The 18,257-nt window shown below is 47.0% G+C and overlaps 2 protein-coding genes across 5 annotated transcripts in view; both read left to right on the top strand.

Annotated features, from left to right (window-relative positions):
* Positions 1-18,257, top strand: part of LOC143766477 (uncharacterized) — a 511,034-nt gene that overhangs the window by 201,136 nt on the left and 291,641 nt on the right. The window lies entirely within an intron of this gene.
* LOC143766473 (uncharacterized) overlaps positions 1-18,257 on the top strand; it is a 175,007-nt gene that overhangs the window by 114,796 nt on the left and 41,954 nt on the right. The window contains exon 1 of one of the 4 annotated variants that reach the window (XM_077254188.1): positions 17,306-17,420. The exons of the other annotated variants lie outside the window; for them this stretch is intronic. The gene's annotated coding sequence lies outside the window, so the exon portion shown is untranslated. Of the gene's footprint in view, positions 1-17,305; positions 17,421-18,257 lie in introns of those variants that run through there. 4 annotated transcript variants of the gene reach the window in all.

Raw genomic sequence — 18,257 nt, 5'->3', positions numbered from 1 at the left:
GGTTAGCCTGAAATTATCTGAGCACATGTAAGTGTTACTTTCTGCTTTAATCCCTGTTTTTTTTAATAATTGCTGCACATACTTTAAAGTGGCTCATATTGTAACATCTTTATATACCTTTTATAAACACTGCTTGATCTTTTATGGAGTAAAATATATAACTTACTAGCTTCGTTCTCTTGCTCTAAAACTTACCATTACTTAAGTCTTCTCAAGGAAATTGCGCTACTGATTTGGGTTGGCTTCATACCTGTTTAGCATACTTCTTCTGTGCATTTGGGAGTTGTAGCGACGACGGCGTTGATAATTATTGTTCCTGCCTGAGTGGGAGTAGTTATATCGCCCTCGCTGCAGGGTGCCCAATAGCCAGTACATAGCTGGCAGCCTTTCCGGCGACTACTTACCCTAGGTGCAGTACCTAATCTGACCTGAGGGTAAGGAGGCGCCAGAGGGCTGCAAGTTCTCAAGCGGAACTGTAAAGCGGGATATACATAAATCCTTGCAGATCGTGTTATATTGTAGCAGCGGTGGGATAACTAAAATAAGCCCCTGCGGTAAATTGATAGGTCAATAGCCTTGTTTATGTTTTCATCACATGTTCACAGTGGTGGGATAACTAAGATAAGCCCCATGCACATGTGATAGCCGTGTGCCGGCCAAAGGTTACCCCGATCCGTGACATATTGGTGGCAGCATGGTGGGATTCGTGACATATTGGTGGCAGAGCAGTGGGATCATAGAGCATTAGTGATCTGGTTTGAGCAATCATTCCTCTCACTAAAAACTTGCTAAGTTCTTGCGAGGACTCTGCGCAAATAAGTTTGGAGAATGAACTCAGTGTTTATTAGTCCTGAGACAATTGTGTGTACTGGTAATTATCCCCTCCCTTTCTCTTTGTTTTTCTGTCCTATCTTTTATTTGGCAACCATGGCTGCAATGGGAGAAGATTGGTATAAGCAGCTTAAGAAGGACGCTCTTATTGCCCTTTGCAGGGTGTGGCAGATCGACGCCACAAACAAAAACAAAGGCCAACTAGTCACTGCTCTGATGCAACGGGAAAACGGACAGAGCCCAGCGGGCACAGAACCCGGCCCAAATAGAGGTGGTGCTGCAGCAGAAGTCCAACCACTGAATGCCGGCCCTCCTAGCAACCAGGGTGAATTGGTCCCCCACCTGCTGGTGGCCTTGGAACAACTCCCCGCTGACGACCGCGATGGACGTCTGCAGCTGATTCAGCAGTGCCGGCAGGACACCCAGGTCCAGCGAGCCGAGCGAGAGGCCCAGGCCCAGCGGGAGGCTGAGAGAGCCGAGCATCAAGCCCAGTGAGAATGTGAAGTGGAGATGGTCCAGCAGGGGGGGATACCCTCCTCCGCCCAGAGCTATGAGCCCAACAGCACTCAGATATCGAAGCCCCGGCCAGAGCATTTTCCTGTGATGGAAAAGGACGGGGACCTGGACACTTTTCTGCGGGCCTTTGAGAAAGTCTGCAGACAGTACGGGCTGCCTGGGGACTAATGGACACGATATTGACCCCAGGGCTGAGAGGCAAAGCCCTGGAGGCGTTTGCTGCCCTCCCTCAAGAACAAGATGGTGACTATGAGGCCATCAAGCAGTTCCTGATAGCCAAGTACCTGCTTAAACCCGACCAAGGTTTACCGTAGAAAGTTCCGGAACCTCCAATGTGGCCCATACGACAGCTACGGCAATGTGGTGCATGCACTCAGGACCCACTTTAACTAGTGGATCCAAGGACTGTCAGTGACCACCTTTGAGCAGCTGGGAGACCTGATGATTAAAGACCAGTTCTTACATCTTTGCCCAGCTGAGGTGAGTTCATGATGGACAGAGAACCCAAAAATGTGACGAAAGCAGTGCAGATTGCTGATGCCTATGAGACCAACCGTAGATCGGTAGTGCGGAAGCCAGTCACCACCAGCTGGAGAGGGGACAAGCCTGCAACCAAAGCCAGTACCCCTGCCAGCCAACACACCAGAGTTCCTGTCCCCGTGGCCAACAGCACCAGGCCTACCACCGACCACCAGTGTTATGTTTGCAAACGGACTGGCCATATCAGTCCCCACTGTCCAGACAAGCAGAAGAACCACCCAGCCAAGGCCCCAGGGCCTAACGCAGCAGTTCTTTTGGTGGGTGGGGTGGCTGGGAGGGTGTGTGACAATGAGCAGCAAGTCACCGTAGGTGGCCATGTTGGTACAGGCCTCAAGGACACCGGGGCTGAACGGACCCTCATCTGACATGAACTGGCGGCCCCTGAAGAGATCATTCCAAGGAAAACCCTAACTGTTACCGGGATTGGGGGCATCAGCGGTTCCTGCCAATGGCCCAGGTTTATATTGATTGGGGTGCCGGGAGTGGGGTTAAGGAAGTGGGGCTGTCCGATAACTTGCCCATTGGTGTTTTATTGGATACTGATTTGGGGAGGATGACTGCATACTACGTCCCTGACACCCCTCCCCAATCTGCTAATAGGGGTAACGTTAACCCTGATAATGATGGTGATGATAAGAAAGCACATGTGTTACCTGACCATGCTTTATCTAGTAGTGATGCATCTGTTAACCATTTTTACCCTAGGAATGATGCTGAAAATGATGTGAATGTGCCAACTGAACCTGATAACCATGTTTCTGCAAAAGTTGATGTGTCCATAGGTACAGGAGTGCACAGCCATGTCACTCTGTGGAGTGAGATGGCAAAGGAACCCCTAACAGGGGCAAGCGTCGGTGCTACAAGAAATGGGGAGATGCATGGGAACCATGAGGAAGGTGATGCCATGAAATTGACCAGTGCCACCGAGGAAGGTAACTGGCCCATAAGAAGCACTGCTCCTTGGGGGTGGATGGGGAGGTAGTACCCAAAGCAGGGTCGGCTGATGGGTCTGTGGAAACCCCCGGGAAGACTGTTGTGAATTCCGTTCTCGGGCTCCCTCCTGTGGTCATGAATGGTACTTTGGTGAGTTCTGTCCTTGGACTCCCTCTGGTGGCTTTGAGTGGAATTGCTGGTCTTTGGGCTTGGCTTCCTCAGCTGCCCTCGTTTATTGCTAGGCTGGCTTCCCTATTTAACTCCACTCAGATCGTTACTTCATGCCAGCTGTCAATGTCTTAGCACTGGTTCAGATCTCTCTGGGATTTCTCTGATGACCTGTCTACTTCAGCAGAAGCTAAGTCCCTGCTAGTTCATTTGTTGTTCATTGCCTTTTGAATATATGTCTTAGTACATTCTAAGTTATTGTCCAGCTTGCTATCATGATATTTCCTTGCTAGCTGGAAGCTCTGGGGTGCAGAGTTGCACCTTCACATCGTGAGTCGGTGTGGGGGCCTTTTTGCACACTCTACGTGTTTTTTTGTAGGTTTTTGTACTGACCGCACAGTTCCCTTTACTATCCTCTGACTATTTAGTGAAGTCTGGCCTCCTTTGCTAAAACCTGTTTCATTTCTGTGTTTGTGACTTTCCTCTTAACTCACAGTCAATATTTGTGGGGGGCTGCCTTTTCCTTTGGGGAATTTCTCTGAGGCATGGTAAGGCTTTGTTTCTATCTTTAGGGGTAGTTAGCTCTTAGGCTGTGAAGAGGCGTCTAGGGAGAGTTAGGTACGCTCCAAGGCTATTTCTAGTGTGTGTGATAGGATCAGGGTTGCGGTCAGTAGAGCTCCCACATACCCAGAGCTTGTCCTTAATTTCTTGTTACCCATCAGGTCATTCCGGGTGCTCCTAACCACCAGGTCATAACAGTACAGCTGGCCCACAAAGTGTTAATGCATCTCAAAAAGAGGGATAAGAGAAGTTCTGAGCCCATTTTATTTTCTCTGCAGTGTGTTTTGTCTTTCTTTTCCCCTTAACCTCTGGGTGGTTCAGGACTCAGGTGCAGATATGGATATTCAAGGTCTGTCCTCCTGTCTGGATCAACTCACTGCAAGGGTACAAAGCATTCAAGATTATGTAGTTCAGAATCCTATGTTAGAGCCTAGAATTCCAATTCCTGATTTATTTTCTGGGGATAGATCTAAGTTTCTGAATTTCAAAAATAATTGCAGACTGTTTCTTGCTCTAAAACCCCGTTCCTCTGGTGACCCCATTCAGCAAGTTAAAATTGTTATTTCTTTGTTACGTGGCGACCCTCAAGACTGGGCATTCGCCCTTGCGACAGGAGATCCTGCATTGCTAAATGTAGATGCGTTTTTTCTGGCGCTTGGATTGCTTTATGACGAACCTAATTCAGTGGATCAGGCAGAGAAAATTTTGCTGGCTCTATGTCAGGGTCAGGATGAAGCAGTGGTATACTGCCAGAAGTTTAGTGGTTAATGTGGTTATGTGGCCTAAAGAACTCTATGAAAATGAAGCTCTTCGCCAACTAAAAGATAGGGCCTGCTATCAAAAAATGACCTTTAACCCGCTGCATAAATTTCAGGGAGAATTGGCGGATATACTTCGGGAGGCACTGGAGGGAGAAGTGATTTCTAGGGACCTATATGCGGCACTTCAGGTGGTGGAACCTAAAATACCCACCCTGTACCTTTTACCAAAGGTACACAAGGATCAAAGTAATCCACCAGGAAGACCAATAATTTCAGGTTGCGGGAATTACTTGGAAAAAATTAGTAAATTCGTGGATGCTAAACTTAAACCATTGGTTGAGGAACTGCCCTCATATTTGAAGGACACTAATGAATTTTTAAAAAAAGTGGATGGTCTGTATATTGGTGATGACACTTTATTAGTGTCATGTGACGTGGAAAGCCTTTATACAAATATCCGGCATAGGGATGGAATTCAGGCAGTTAAATTTTTTCTAGAGTCATCATATCTATTTGAAGCGATGAGACGGTTCACCATTCAATTACTGGAGTTCTCATTAGCCAAAAACTTTTTTCTATTTAAGGGGTCCCTCTACCTGCAGCTCCAAGGCACAGCAATGGGCGCGGCCTTCGCGCCCACCTATGCAAATCTATTTTTGGGGCTGTGGGAGAGGGACCTCTTTATGTCTGAATTTGGGTCATCAATGGACCGCATCCCAATGTGGGTGCGGTTCATTGATGACATATTCCTGATTTGGCAGGGCTCGGTAGAATCCCTTCAAGAGTTCATGGTAGGGTTAAATCAGAATTCTCGGAATTTGAAGATAACCTACAAGTATGATCGGGATGTGATGGAATTTTTAGATGTAAGCGTGCAAAGGACTGAAGACAACTGTTTACAAACTAAAGTCTTCAGGAAGACCACAGCTGTCAATTCATTGTTGCACGCTACATCATCACATCCCCCCACTATGGTAAACTCTATCCCCATAGGCCAGTTCTTGAGGTTACGAAGAATATGCTCGGAAGACACTATATTTGAAGAACAGGCCCTCGAACTTAAAAAGAGGTTTCTCGAGAGGGGATATAGCCGTAGATCGGTAAAGAAGGGATACAATCGGGCAAAAAATATTTCCAGGCACCAAGCACTTTATGGAAATAAGCCAGGCAAGACAAATCAAATTGTCCGATACATAACGCAATATCACGGGCAAAGTGAGATGGTGAGGCTCCAACTGAATAGATTTTGGGGAATTTTAAAAACTGATCCTGTATTAGCCAAGTACATAGGTGAGAGGCCTAGTATAACATACAGGAGACCCAAAAATTTGAGGGATCATTTAGTAGAAAGCCATTACACGCATAATTCGGTTATCCCCTCTTTCTTGGATAAATGTAGACCTACCTTGGGTTGCCGTCCATGTGGAAAATGTGTGGCGTGCCCTAATATAGTGAGGGAGCACAAGTTTTATACTTCGAATGGCACTAAGAGTTTTGAAATCAAGAGCAATATAACGTGCACAACAAAAGCAGTGGTTTACTATGCCACATGCCCATGTTCCCTCATATACGTGGGCATGACCACTAGGCAACTCAAGGTAAGGGTCAGGGAACATGTGCTTGGGATTGAAGCTGCCAAAGAAGTGCAGGATATTTCATCCTTGAAAACAATTCCCAAGCACTTCAAACTCTTTCATAATAGTGATCCCATGGGACTCAAGGTGATGGGCATTGATACAGTCAAAACGGGTGAACGTGGTGGACCAGTCACCATACCATTGGCCAAAATGGAAACAAAATGGATATGGGCTCTGGACACTGTCTCACCTAGGGGCTTAAATGAAAATATAAGCTTTGCCCCTTTTTTATAATGTGATACCTCTCTTCATTGTCATTAATTATATATCCATGAATTATTATTCATGGATAACTGTTTGTAACCTCTTTAATAACTCTTTTTAGCTCATATTTTATTCTCATTCATATGTTTTAGGTTGTAAGTGGTCTGATTTTAATTTAAGTTTTATATTACCTATTTTAATATTCATACATACCTGTTTTCAGGGTGGACGGGGATACTCGAATGAAGGATGCATTTGGCGGTGATGTGGAAACTGAAATGATAAAAATAAAAGAAGTGATGAAGGATCTGAGTATGATAAATTTGCCACCTGCACGTATATATGTATAATTAAATTATTATTATTTTTCTGTCTATTAATTTAGTATGTTCATATGTATAGAATTTAAATGGCTGTTTGATCTATTTGTATATATTGATGGGTTGTCATTAGTGGGATAAATTATTTGTAATATAGTATAAGGACACTAACATGTTCTGCGGATAGGGCCCACTTTAGTGGATGAATAAAGGCCCGTTAACATCCTTTTTATATATAGGTTGATACGTATATAATTACTGATCAAATGGGGAGTTATATATATATATTTCATCCATTCACCCACGGATAAACTGATAGTCATTAATTATATAATACCGGGTATTGTATACATTTTGCTGTATAGGAGCCTCCTATGCCTCCTCCTGGTGGTGCGCATGCGTGATCTGCGGCCCGGGGTGCGGGATTGGCGTCCCGGTGACCTTGGTAACGTCGGGACTCTGTCCTGTGCGTCCGGTCACGTGGGGTGTGATCGCGCACTTCCGGGTCCTCCTGACTGCGCATGCGCCGGCGTAGCCAGAGGTGAAGGCATGGGATGGAGCATTATATATAAAGGGATTATTCAAGACCACCTAACAGGACCCCCTGACGAAGGAAAGAGTCCGAAACGTGCGTAGGGGTACGTACACACAGGACCCGGCCACATATAGGTATTAACCTGCAATTTTCTGAGGATCTCCCTCCTCACAATCCTTACACGGTGTGCTGTATTGAGTCGGCTGAATGTAGTGCCGCAGCACTTTGCACTTTTGTAAGCGTTTTTCACCTAATCCTTTTGCACATTTGCACTTTGAGCTCTACACTGCTGAAACACTAAGGCATAAAGTAGGGTCTTCTATCATTCATTGTTATTGCATTGGTTTTATTATTCACATTGCTTTTGCACTCTTATTTATTAAAGTATTTTCACATATATTGTGAGGTTTTGGGACTATATATGCAAAAGTGGCCGGTATATTATATGATATTATCCTTTTGTCCTGTGTTTTATAGATTTTAATCGATTTTAAATATTATAGAATATGTATTGAGTTATTATGATGTATATTAAATAAAGTATTAACTTTTTATTCACTTTCTTGTCGTGGTGCTCTTTGGTGATCCATACTAAGGTGTTTGAGTTTGTAGTCAGAAGTTTAGAAAGTGGTCTGTGCTCACTCAATGGAATGAGTGTGCCCTGGCAGCAATTTTCAGAAAGGGTCTTTCTGAAGCCCTTAAGGATGTTATGGTGGGGTTCCCCACGCCTGCTGGTTTGAATGAATCGATGTCCTTGGCCATTCAGCTTGATCGGCGTTTGCGTGAGCGCAAACTTGTGCACCACTTGGCGGTGTCCTCTGAGCAGAGGCCTGAGCTTATGCAATGTGATAGGACTTTGACCAGAACTGAACGGCAAAATCACAGACGTCAGAATGGGTTGTGTTTTTACTGTGGTGACTCTACTCATGCTATCTCTGACTGTCCTAAGCTCGCTAAGCGGTTCGATAGGTCTGTCACCATTAGTACTGTACAGCCTAAATTTCTCTTGTCTGTTACTTTGATTTGCTCTTTGTTATCCTACTCTGTTATGGCATTTGTAGATTCGGGCGCTGCCCTGAACTTGATGGACTTGGAGTTTGCCAGGCGCTGTGGTTTTTTCTTGGAGCCTTTGCAGTTCCCTATTCCATTAAGGGGAATTGATGCTACGCCATTGGCCAAGAATAAACCTCAGTACTGGACTCAATTGACCATGTGCATGACTCCTGCACATCGGGAGGATATTCGCTTTCTGGTGTTGCATAATTTCATGATGTTGTCGTGTTGGGTTTGCCATGGCTGCAAGTTCATAATCCCGTATTGGATTGGAAATCAATGTCAGTGTCTAGTTGGGGTTGTCAAGGGGTACATGGCGATGTTCCTTTGATTTCAATTTCTTCTTCTGCTCCTTCTGAAGTCCCTGAGTTTTTGTCGGATTACCAGGATGTATTTGATGAGCCCAAATCCAGTGCCCTACCTCCTCATAGGGATTGTGATTGTGCTATAAATTTGATTCCTGGTAGTAAGTTCCCTAAGGGTCGACTTTTCAATTTATCTGTGCCAGAACATGCCGCTATGCGTAGTTATATAAAGGAGTCTTTGGAGAAAGGGCATATTCGCCCGTCTTCGTCACCGTTGGGAGCAGGGTTCTTTTTTGTGGCCAAGAAGGATGGTTCTCTGAGACCCTGTATAGATTACCGCCTTCTCAATAAAATCACGGTCAAATTTCAGTACTCTTTGCCTCTACTGTCTGATCTGTTTGCTCGGATTAAGGGGGCTAGTTGGTTCACCAAGATAGATCTTCGAGGGGCGTATAATCTTGTGCGTATAAAACAGGGCGATGAATGGAAAACAGCATTTGATACGCCCGAGGGCCATTTTGAGTACCTGGTGATGCAATTTGGGCTTTCTAATACTCCATCTGTGTTTCAGTCCTTTATGCATGACATCTTCCGAGAGTATCTGGATAGATTCATGATTGTATATTTGGATGATATTTTGGTCTTTTCGGATGATTGGGAGTCTCATGTGAGGCAGGTCAGGATGGTGTTCCAGGTCCTTCGTGCTAATGCCTTGTTTGTGAAGGGGTCTAAATGTCTTTTCGGAGATCAGAAGGTTTCCTTTTTGGGCTTCATTTTTTCCCCTTCTACTATCGAGATGGACCCTGTTAAAGTCCAGGCCATTTATGATTGGACTCAACCTACATCTGTGAAGAGTCTTCAGAAATTCCTGGGCTTTGCTAATTTTTACCGTCGCTTCATCGCTAATTTTTCTAGTGTGGTAAGCCTTTGACTGATTTGACCAAGAAAGGTGCTGATGTGGTGAATTGGTCCTCTGCGGCCGTTGAGGCTTTGCGTCGTTTTTCTTCGGCCCCTGTGTTGCGTCAGCCAGATGTTTCGCTCCCTTTTCAGGTCGAGGTTGATGCTTCTGAAATTGGTGCAGGGGCTGTTTTGTCTCAAAGAAGCTCTGATGGCTCTGTGATGAAGCCATGTGCCTTCTTTTCTAGAAAGTTTTCGCCTGCTGAGCGTAATTATGATGTTGGCAATCGGGAGTTGTTGGCTATGAAGTGGGTATTCGAGGAGTGGCGACATTGGCTTGAGGGAGCCAAACATCGCGTGGTGGTCTTGACGGATCACAAGAATCTGACTGATCTCGAGTCTGCCAAGCGGTTGAATCCTAGACAGGCTCGATGGTCGCTGTTTTTCTCCCTTTCGATTTTGTGGTCTCATACCTTCCGGGCTCTAAGAATGTGAAGGCTGATGCCCTTTCTAGGAGTTTTGTGCCTGATTCTCCGGGAGTCCCTGAGCCGGCTGGTATTCTCAAAGAGGGGGTGATTCTGTCTGCCATCTCCCCTGATTTGAGGCGGGTGCTGCAGGAGTTTCAGGCCGATAGACCTGACCGTTGTCCACCGGAGAGACTGTTTGTCCCTGATAGATGGACCAGTAGAGTTATTTCCGAGGTTCATTGTTCGGTGCTGGCTGGTCATCCTGGGATTTTTGGTACCAGAGATTTGGTGGCTAGGTCCTTTTGGTGGCCTTCCTTGTCGCGGGATGTGCGTTCTTTTGTGCAGTCCTGTGGGACTTGTGCTCGGGCCAAGCCTTGCTGTTCTCGTGCCAGTGGGTTGCTCTTGCCTTTGCCGGTCCCGAAGAGGCCCTGGACGCATATTTCCATGGATTTTATTTCAGATCTTCCTTTCTCTCAGAGGATGTCTGTCATCTGGGTGGTTTGTGATCGCTTTTCTAAGATGGTCCATTTGGTACCCTTGCCTAAATTACCTTCCTCCTCTGATTTGGTTCCATTATTTTTTCAGAATGTGGTTCGTTTGCATGGCATTCCGGAGAACATTGTGTCAGACAGAGGTTCCCAGTTTGTTTCCAGGTTTTGGCGGTCCTTTTGTGCTAAGATGGGCATTGATTTGTCTTTTTCTTCGGCTTTCCATCCTCAGACAAATAGCCAAACCGAACAAACCAATCAGACCTTGGAAACCTATCTGAGATGTTTTGTTTCTGCTGATCAGGATGATTGGGTGACCTTCTTGCCATTGGCTGAGTTCGCCCTCAATAATCGGGCTAGTTCGGCTACTTTGGTTTTGCCTTTTTTTTGTAATTCTGGTTTTCATCCTCGTTTTTCTTCAGGGCAGGTTGAGCCTTCTGACTGTCCTGGTGTGGATTCTGTGGTGGACAGGTTGCAGCAAATTTGGACCCACGTAATGGACAATTTGACGTTGTCCCAGGAGAAGGCTCAACGTTTCGCTAACCGCGGTCGCAGTGTGGGTCCCCGACTTCGTGTTGGGGATTTGGTTTGGTTGTCTTCTCGTTATGTTCCTATGAAGGTTTCTTCTCCTAAGTTTAAGCCTCGTTTCATTGGTCCTTATAAGATTTCTGAAATTCTCAATCCTGTGTCATTTCGTTTGGACCTTCCAGCTTCTTTTGCCATCCATAATGTGTTCCATAGGTCGTTGTTGCGGAGGTATGTGGCGCCTATGGTTCCTTCCGTTGATCCTCCTGCTCCGGTGTTGGTCGAGGGAGAGTTGGAGTATGTGGTGGAGAAGATTTTGGATTCTCGTATTTCGAGATGGAAGCTTCAGTACCTGGTTAAATGGAAAGGCTATGGTCAGGAGGATAATTCCTGGGTTGTTGCTTCCGATGTCCATGCTGCCAATTTGGTTCGTGCCTTTCATTTGGCTCGTCCTGATCGGCCTGGGGCTCTGGTGAGGGTTCGGTGACCCCTCCTCAAGGGGGGGGTACTGTTGTGAATTCCGTTCTCGGGCTCCCTCCTGTGGTCATGAATGGTACTTTGGTGAGTTCTGTCCTTGGACTCCCTCTGGTGGCTTTGAGTGGAATTGCTGGTCTTTGAGCTTGGCTTCCTCAGCTGCCCTCGTTTATTGCTAGGCTGGCTTCCCTATTTAACTCCACTCAGATCGTTACTTCATGCCAGCTGTCAATGTCTTAGCACTGGTTCAGATCTCTCTGGGATTTCTCTGATGACCTGTCTACTTCAGCAGAAGCTAAGTCCCTGCTAGTTCATTTGTTGTTCATTGCCTTTTGAATATATGTCTTAGTACATTCTAAGTTCTTGTCCAGCTTGCTATCATGATATTTCCTTGCTAGCTGGAAGCTCTGGGGTGCAGAGTTGCACCTTCACATCGTGAGTCGGTGTGGGGGCCTTTTTGCACACTCTGCGTGGTTTTTTGTAGGTTTTTGTACTGACTGCACAGTTCCCTTTACTATCCTCTGACTATTTAGTGAAGTCTGGCCTCCTTTGCTAAAACCTGTTTCATTTCTGTGTTTGTGACTTTCCTCTTAACTCACAGTCAATATTTGTGGGGGGCTGCCTTTTCCTTTGGGGAATTTCTCTGAGGCATGGTAAGGCTTTGTTTCTATCTTTAGGGGTAGTTAGCTCTTAGGCTGTGAAGAGGCGTCTAGGGAGAGTTAGGTACGCTCCAAGGCTATTTCTAGTGTGTGTGATAGGATCAGGGTTGCGGTCAGTAGAGCTCCCACATACCCAGAGCTTGTCCTTAATTTCTTGTTACCCATCAGGTCATTCCGGGTGCTCCTAACCACCAGGTTATAACAGGAGACAGCCTATGTAGCTGCTGTCACTCGCAGTCAGAGAGCCCGGAACGCAGATAACATTCTGCCTTCTGGACCCTCCTCAGTCATTGTTGTGATTAAACCAGAGATGGATACAGAGCAGGTCCCTGAGGGTTCCCGTGGGGAAGGGATCCTGACTTCGCTTCTGGCTTCCCCTAGCCAGGAGTTTCAGGCCACTCTGCGCGCAGATGCGAGCCTAGAGAATTTGAGACAACTTGCCGAGACACCCACCTCCATGACTGATAAGGAGAGGGTGTTCTGGGAACGAGGGAGGTTGTACCGGAAGACAGTACCTGGAAAATCGCAAAAGGAGTGGTTGAGGGAAAAACAGCTGGTCGTCTCCGAAGCAATTCTGGAGTGAGTTGATGCAGATTGCCCATGAGATTCCGCTTGCTGGACACTTGGGGATCAGCAAAGCTAAGGCCCGGCTGTCTCAACACTTCTATTAGCCTAAGATGGGGACAGATGTGTCAAACTACTGCCGCTCCTGTGTCACCTGTCAAAGAGTGGGGAAGGCGGGACCTGCTCTTAAGGCTCCCCTGATACCTTTGCCAGTGATAGAGGAGCCTTTCCAGAGGATCGTGGTGGACATTGTGTGCCCGCTGGCTGTCCCCAGCAGCTCTGGAAAGCAATAAATCTTTACTGTGGTAGACTACGCTACCCGGTACCCAGAGGAAGTAGCTCTGTCATCGACTAGGTCAGATAAGGTGGCGGATGCCCTGTTGGCTATCTTTTCATGTGTAGGATTTCCCAGGGAGATGCTTACCAATCAAGGGACCCAATTCATGTCTCGCCTAATGAAGGCTCTCTGTAAGAGAATGCAGGTGAAGCATCTGGTATCGAGTGCGTATCACCCACAGACCGATGACTTTTGTGAGCGCTTCAACGGTACTCTCAAACAGATGCTGCGCATGCTGGTTGAGACCCAAGGGCGTGACTGGGAGCAGTACCTCCCGCACCTGCTATTTGCTTACCGAGAGGTTCTGCAGGCCTCGACAGGGTTCTCCCCCTTTGAGCTCCTGTATGGCAGGGGAGTCCGGGGACCCCTTGGGTTGGTAAGGGAATCCTGGGAAGAGGAGCTGAACCCTTCTGAAGTGTCCATAGTGGAGTATGTCATGCGCTTCCGTGACAATATGCAGACCTTGACGTAGTTGGTGTATGACAACATGACGCAGGCTCAGGCTGATCAGAAGCACTAGTACGACCAGAACGCCCGGGAGCGGACCTACCACGTGGGTCAAAAGGTGAGAGTGCTGGTCCCCGTACCAAAGGATAAGCTTCAGGCAGCCTGGGAAGGCCCATACGTCGTCCACCAACAGCTCAACCCAGTCACCTACGTGGTCACGCTCGAGCACGCTCGGGGTAGGCGAAAGACCTTTTACGCCAACATGATGAAGGCTCATCACGAACGTGAACCTTTCGTACTACCGGTCTGCAGCCTGCCCGAAGATGGGGAGGAAGACCTCCTCCTGGACATGCTGGCCCAAGCCAAGGTCGGTGGGTCCATTGATGTGGAGGTAAGCGCCTCACTAACTGAACCCCAGCAGTTGCAGTTGCGAACCATGCTGGAACCCTTCCGGGCCGTATTCTCCAACCAACCTGGAAGGACTGAGTTAGCAGTCCACGAGATGGCCACCGGGAATCATGCTCCACTACGGTGAACACGCTATCGAATCTCTGACGAGGTACAGCAGGTTATGCGCCAGGAGGTTGATGAAATGTTACAGCTGGGGGTGATTTGACGGTCAAAGAGCGCGTGGGCCTCACCTGTAGTCCTCGTGTCAAAGAAGGATGGACCACCTGGTTCTGCATGGACTACAGGGGGCTCAACGCCATCACAGCCCCTGACACGCACCCAATGCCGTGCATCGAGGAGCTGCTTGAGCGGTTAGCTGGCGCAAAAAACCTGACCATAATGGATTTAAGTCGAGGATACTGGCAGATTCGACTGAGCCCCGAGGTGCAGGAGAAGTTTGCCTTTATCACACCCTTTTGACTGTATGAGTCCACGGTCATGCCCTTCGGCATGAAGAATGCCCCTGCCACTTTTCAGTGGATGGTCAACCTCCTGCTTCAGGGACTGGAGAAGTACGCAGTGGCGTACTTGGATTACATTGCCATCTTCAGTTCCTCCTGGGATGAACACCTACAGCATCTCGAGGAGGTGCTCAGGCAAATTCACCAAGCCAGAGTGACTATCAAGCCGGGAAAGTGCCATATGGGCATGAGTGAGGTCCACTACCTGGGCACCGGGTAGGCGGGGGCACCAGGAAGCCAGATCATGGCAATGTTGATGGCTTGGCCAGTCAGGGTGAACCTGCTGAGGTGCGCATGGAGGAGCACTGAGAGGTCCTGCCTCCGTAGCACAGTCCAAAAGGGGAGGTGTCACAATAATGTATAAAATAGTGTATGATTTTTCTCTTAATTTTCCCCTTGTTAGAAGACACATTGTGGGCACTGACCCCCCTTTGTCTTTTCTTAAACCTTCGCTTTGCAGGCACAATCCCTGGCTCTTGTAACTTGAAGCGCCAGCATGGGGCCTTCAAATTCCTCTCTGCTCTTCCCCTAAACTCTAGCTCTGATAAACAGCAAGGTAGATATGGTACCAACCTAAATAAAATTTAGCTTTTAATAATAATAATTAATTAATTTAAAAACTTCTAGACAAAAAACGACAAAACAAACATAAAATATATCAGAGTTGAATGCACCCAGATCATATATATATTTCTCCTCGGTGTATCCAAAATTGCTCAAAAGCATTCCAGGGTCAAAACCCCGCTCCTAGGCGCTTGCAATTTGAGCAACAATAAAGCTTTGACCTAAGGCCTCATGCAGGAAACTCTCTATGCCTCCAATCAATCCCAAGGGAAATGTGGGGAAACGGGTGAAATTCAGTCCCCGTATACTTATTGTTAAATCCGCAGCATTTAAAACGCATCCGCAAGTGGTGGAAAAAATGCATGTAAACGCGTACAAACGCGGCGTTTTTTAGACGCATGCGTTGTCGCATGCGGTTAAAAAAATTCCGCGTTTGTACGCGTTTACATGCATTTTTTTTCCTGCGTTTTGATATCCACATGCAATTTACATTCTTATATTTAACATTAGGGACGCATGCGTTTTTGTTTGCTCACATTTTGCCGCGTTTGACGACGCAGTGTCTAGACATGTTTTTTCTATTGAAACGCATGCGTTCAAAAACGCAACCAAACGCATGTGCTTAAAAACGCATGCGTTTACATAGACAGCTATGTGTTTTTTTGTCTCAAACCTTGCGCAATCGACCACATGTGTTTCGAGGTGGTAAATAGACGCCTCTAAAAATTACATGTTGCATTTCCGCACCAAGCCGCAAATGACAAAACGACGCATGCGTCGTCAAACGCGGCAAAACGCGAACAAAAAAAGCATGCGTTTTTAATGTTAAATATAGGAATACACGACGCTTGCGTTTTTATGAGGTACAAACGCTGCGGCCACAACCGCAAATGTGACTCCAGCCTTAGTCTGTTTCAGTAGGCTCCACAATCATGGGGAAGATTGCTGACTTGACAGATGTGCAGAAGGCAGTCATTGACACACTCCACAAGGAGGGTCAGCCACAAAAGGTCATTGCTAAAGAAGCTGGCTGTTCACAGAGTGCTGTATCCAAGCATATTAATGGAAAGTTGAGTGGAAGGAAAAAGTGCGGTAGAAAAAGATGCGCAAACAATCTGGATAACCGCAGCCTTGAAAGGATTGTTAAAAGGCCATTCAAAAATTTGGGCGAGATTCACAAGGAGTGGACCTCTGCTGGAGTCATTGGTTCAAGAACTACCACACACAGACATATCCAGGACATGAGCTACAAGTGTCGCATTACTTGTGTCACGCCACTCATGACCAACAGACAATGCCAGAAGCGTCTCACCTGGGCCAAGGAGAAAAAGAACTGAACTGTTGCTCAGCGGTCCAAGGTGTTGTTTTAAGATGAAAGTAAATTTTGCATTTTATTTGGAAATCATGGAGTAACAGTGGAGAGGACACAATCCAAGCTGCTGGAGGTCTAGTGTGAAGTTTCCACAATCAGTGATGGTTTGGTGAGCCATGTCATCTGTTGGTGTAGGTCCACTGTGTTTTATCAAGACCAAAGTCAGCGCAGCCATCTACCAGAAAATTTTAGAGTATTTTATGCTTTTCTCTGCTCACAAGCTTTTTGGAGATGGAAATTTCATTCTCCAGCAGGACTTGGCACCCATCAACACTGCCAAAAGTACCAAGGGAAGCCTTTTGGATTTACCTATTAAATACTCGAGTACCTCTAGGTTTGAACTTGAAGAAGGAAATTATGTTGCATTATTGATTGTTTACAGACAATATTATTTGTATATGTTATGCACATTCATAATTGTTTTTTTTGGAGGGGGGATTTTTTTTTCTCTTTGTGCACTTTTCATTTCATGTCATGTTATTCAAGTGTTAATTTCATTCTGTGGAGCAATCATTTCACTCTGTTCACCACCTGTTTGGGGCGTAGTTTAACTTTTGGCAAGACTGCTCATTGTAAAACTTAGGACTATAGGACTAAGAACACTACACGTGTTCGAAACGCGTCCAGTTATTCAAGACATTCCTTCCCCCGGTATGCACTGGATTGTCAAGCAGCTTACTTTTTAAATTTCTCCAAATAAAGACTTTTGATTTTATTTCCTGAGCTGGACACCTTCATTTTCACGCACAAGTATGTTCTTTTTTCTGTATACGGGTGTATACAGCGTACACAGAGGGGTCTGTGACAGAAGCTGGGGGTATACGGGTGTATAGTGTACATAGAGGGGTCTGTGACCGAAGCTGAGGGTATACGGTTGGTCAGTACACAGGACCCCATACAAAGAGGGCTCCGCTCCGTACACGTCCGGCTCCGCTCCGTACACCTCGTACACACACAGCTCCGCTCCATACACCTCGTACACACACGGCTCTGCTCCGTACACCTCGTACACACGGCTCCGCTCCGTACACCTCGTACACACACGGCTCTGCTACATCCACACTGTAACCCCTCCTGACCCCACACATAAACTTCCCCTCATCCAGCACCATGACAACCAGCACAGCAGAGTCCTGCATACACTGAGGCCCCTGATCATGTGACCCCTGACTCCTCCCCTCCTGTGACCTCATCACAGGTCCTGTGCGCACAGAGCAGCCGTAGAAATCTCAGGCCACGGTGGTCTCCCCCAACTTCTGCTCTTTCTCCTTCTTTTCTTGCAGGGGCCGCAGTGGATTTCATCCTGGATCCATAGAGCCGAGTAGAGGAGCGATGTTCCTTCAGTCTGATGGTAATTGATGGTGATATTTGTCCAACGGCCACTGTACCGAGTAAATCCCCCCAGGACTGTAGCAGGTAAAGACCCCAATATCCACCGGTGTCCCTTCTAATGGGGGAAAGTACCAAAGAAAAACCATCATATCCGGAGAAAGAGAAACCCCGTACATGGAGACATTGGCCTCAGATATCTCCGGTCTTGTTCTTACCAACAATCTCCTATAAAAGCCTCAAACTTCTATGTGTGACTCAGAGCTGAGATCTAACGTGATAGAAGATTACAGTGCGGGGAAGACGGGAAACCTCCATATAGAGGCCGGTGGGGATGGAGTCAGTGATGGACTCTGGACAGATCTGTTCCTAGAGCCGTAGTAGAAGATGGAGATGTCGTCCTCATCATGGAGTCGTTATTTCTCCTGTCACGTGTAATGAATATCTCCTGCAGTATTACTAATGCCGATTCCAGGGTCGGGAAATGAGGCGAGAATTAGGGTACATGTCCACGATCAGGATGGCTGGCAGTTTCGTCGGAGTGGCAAAGCCGCTCGGCGCTAAGCCCTGCCCCCTTCTGGGACGCAATTATGCCGGATGTGTTCATTGCACACATCTGGGATCATCGCACCCCTCGCATAGGGCCCTGTGTTATTCCATGCGGCGACGCAGCGTCGCCGCAAGGAACACGGACATGCTGCGATCTGAAAAGACGCGCAGCATGGCCGGAGTCGCAGAGCCGCCGCATGCGTGTTTCCACGCATAGTGGAGACGGGATTTCATAAAATCCCCTCCAGTATGCTGGAACATCTGGACGCTGAGTGTTTGACGCTGCGGCCCCACGCAGCATCAAACACGC

This window comes from Ranitomeya variabilis, chromosome 4, assembly GCF_051348905.1.
Source record: "Ranitomeya variabilis isolate aRanVar5 chromosome 4, aRanVar5.hap1, whole genome shotgun sequence".
Classification (NCBI taxonomy): Eukaryota; Metazoa; Chordata; class Amphibia; order Anura; family Dendrobatidae; genus Ranitomeya; species Ranitomeya variabilis.
Note: the sequence above shows the minus strand (reverse complement) of the source record. Positions and strands in the feature narration are given on the sequence as shown.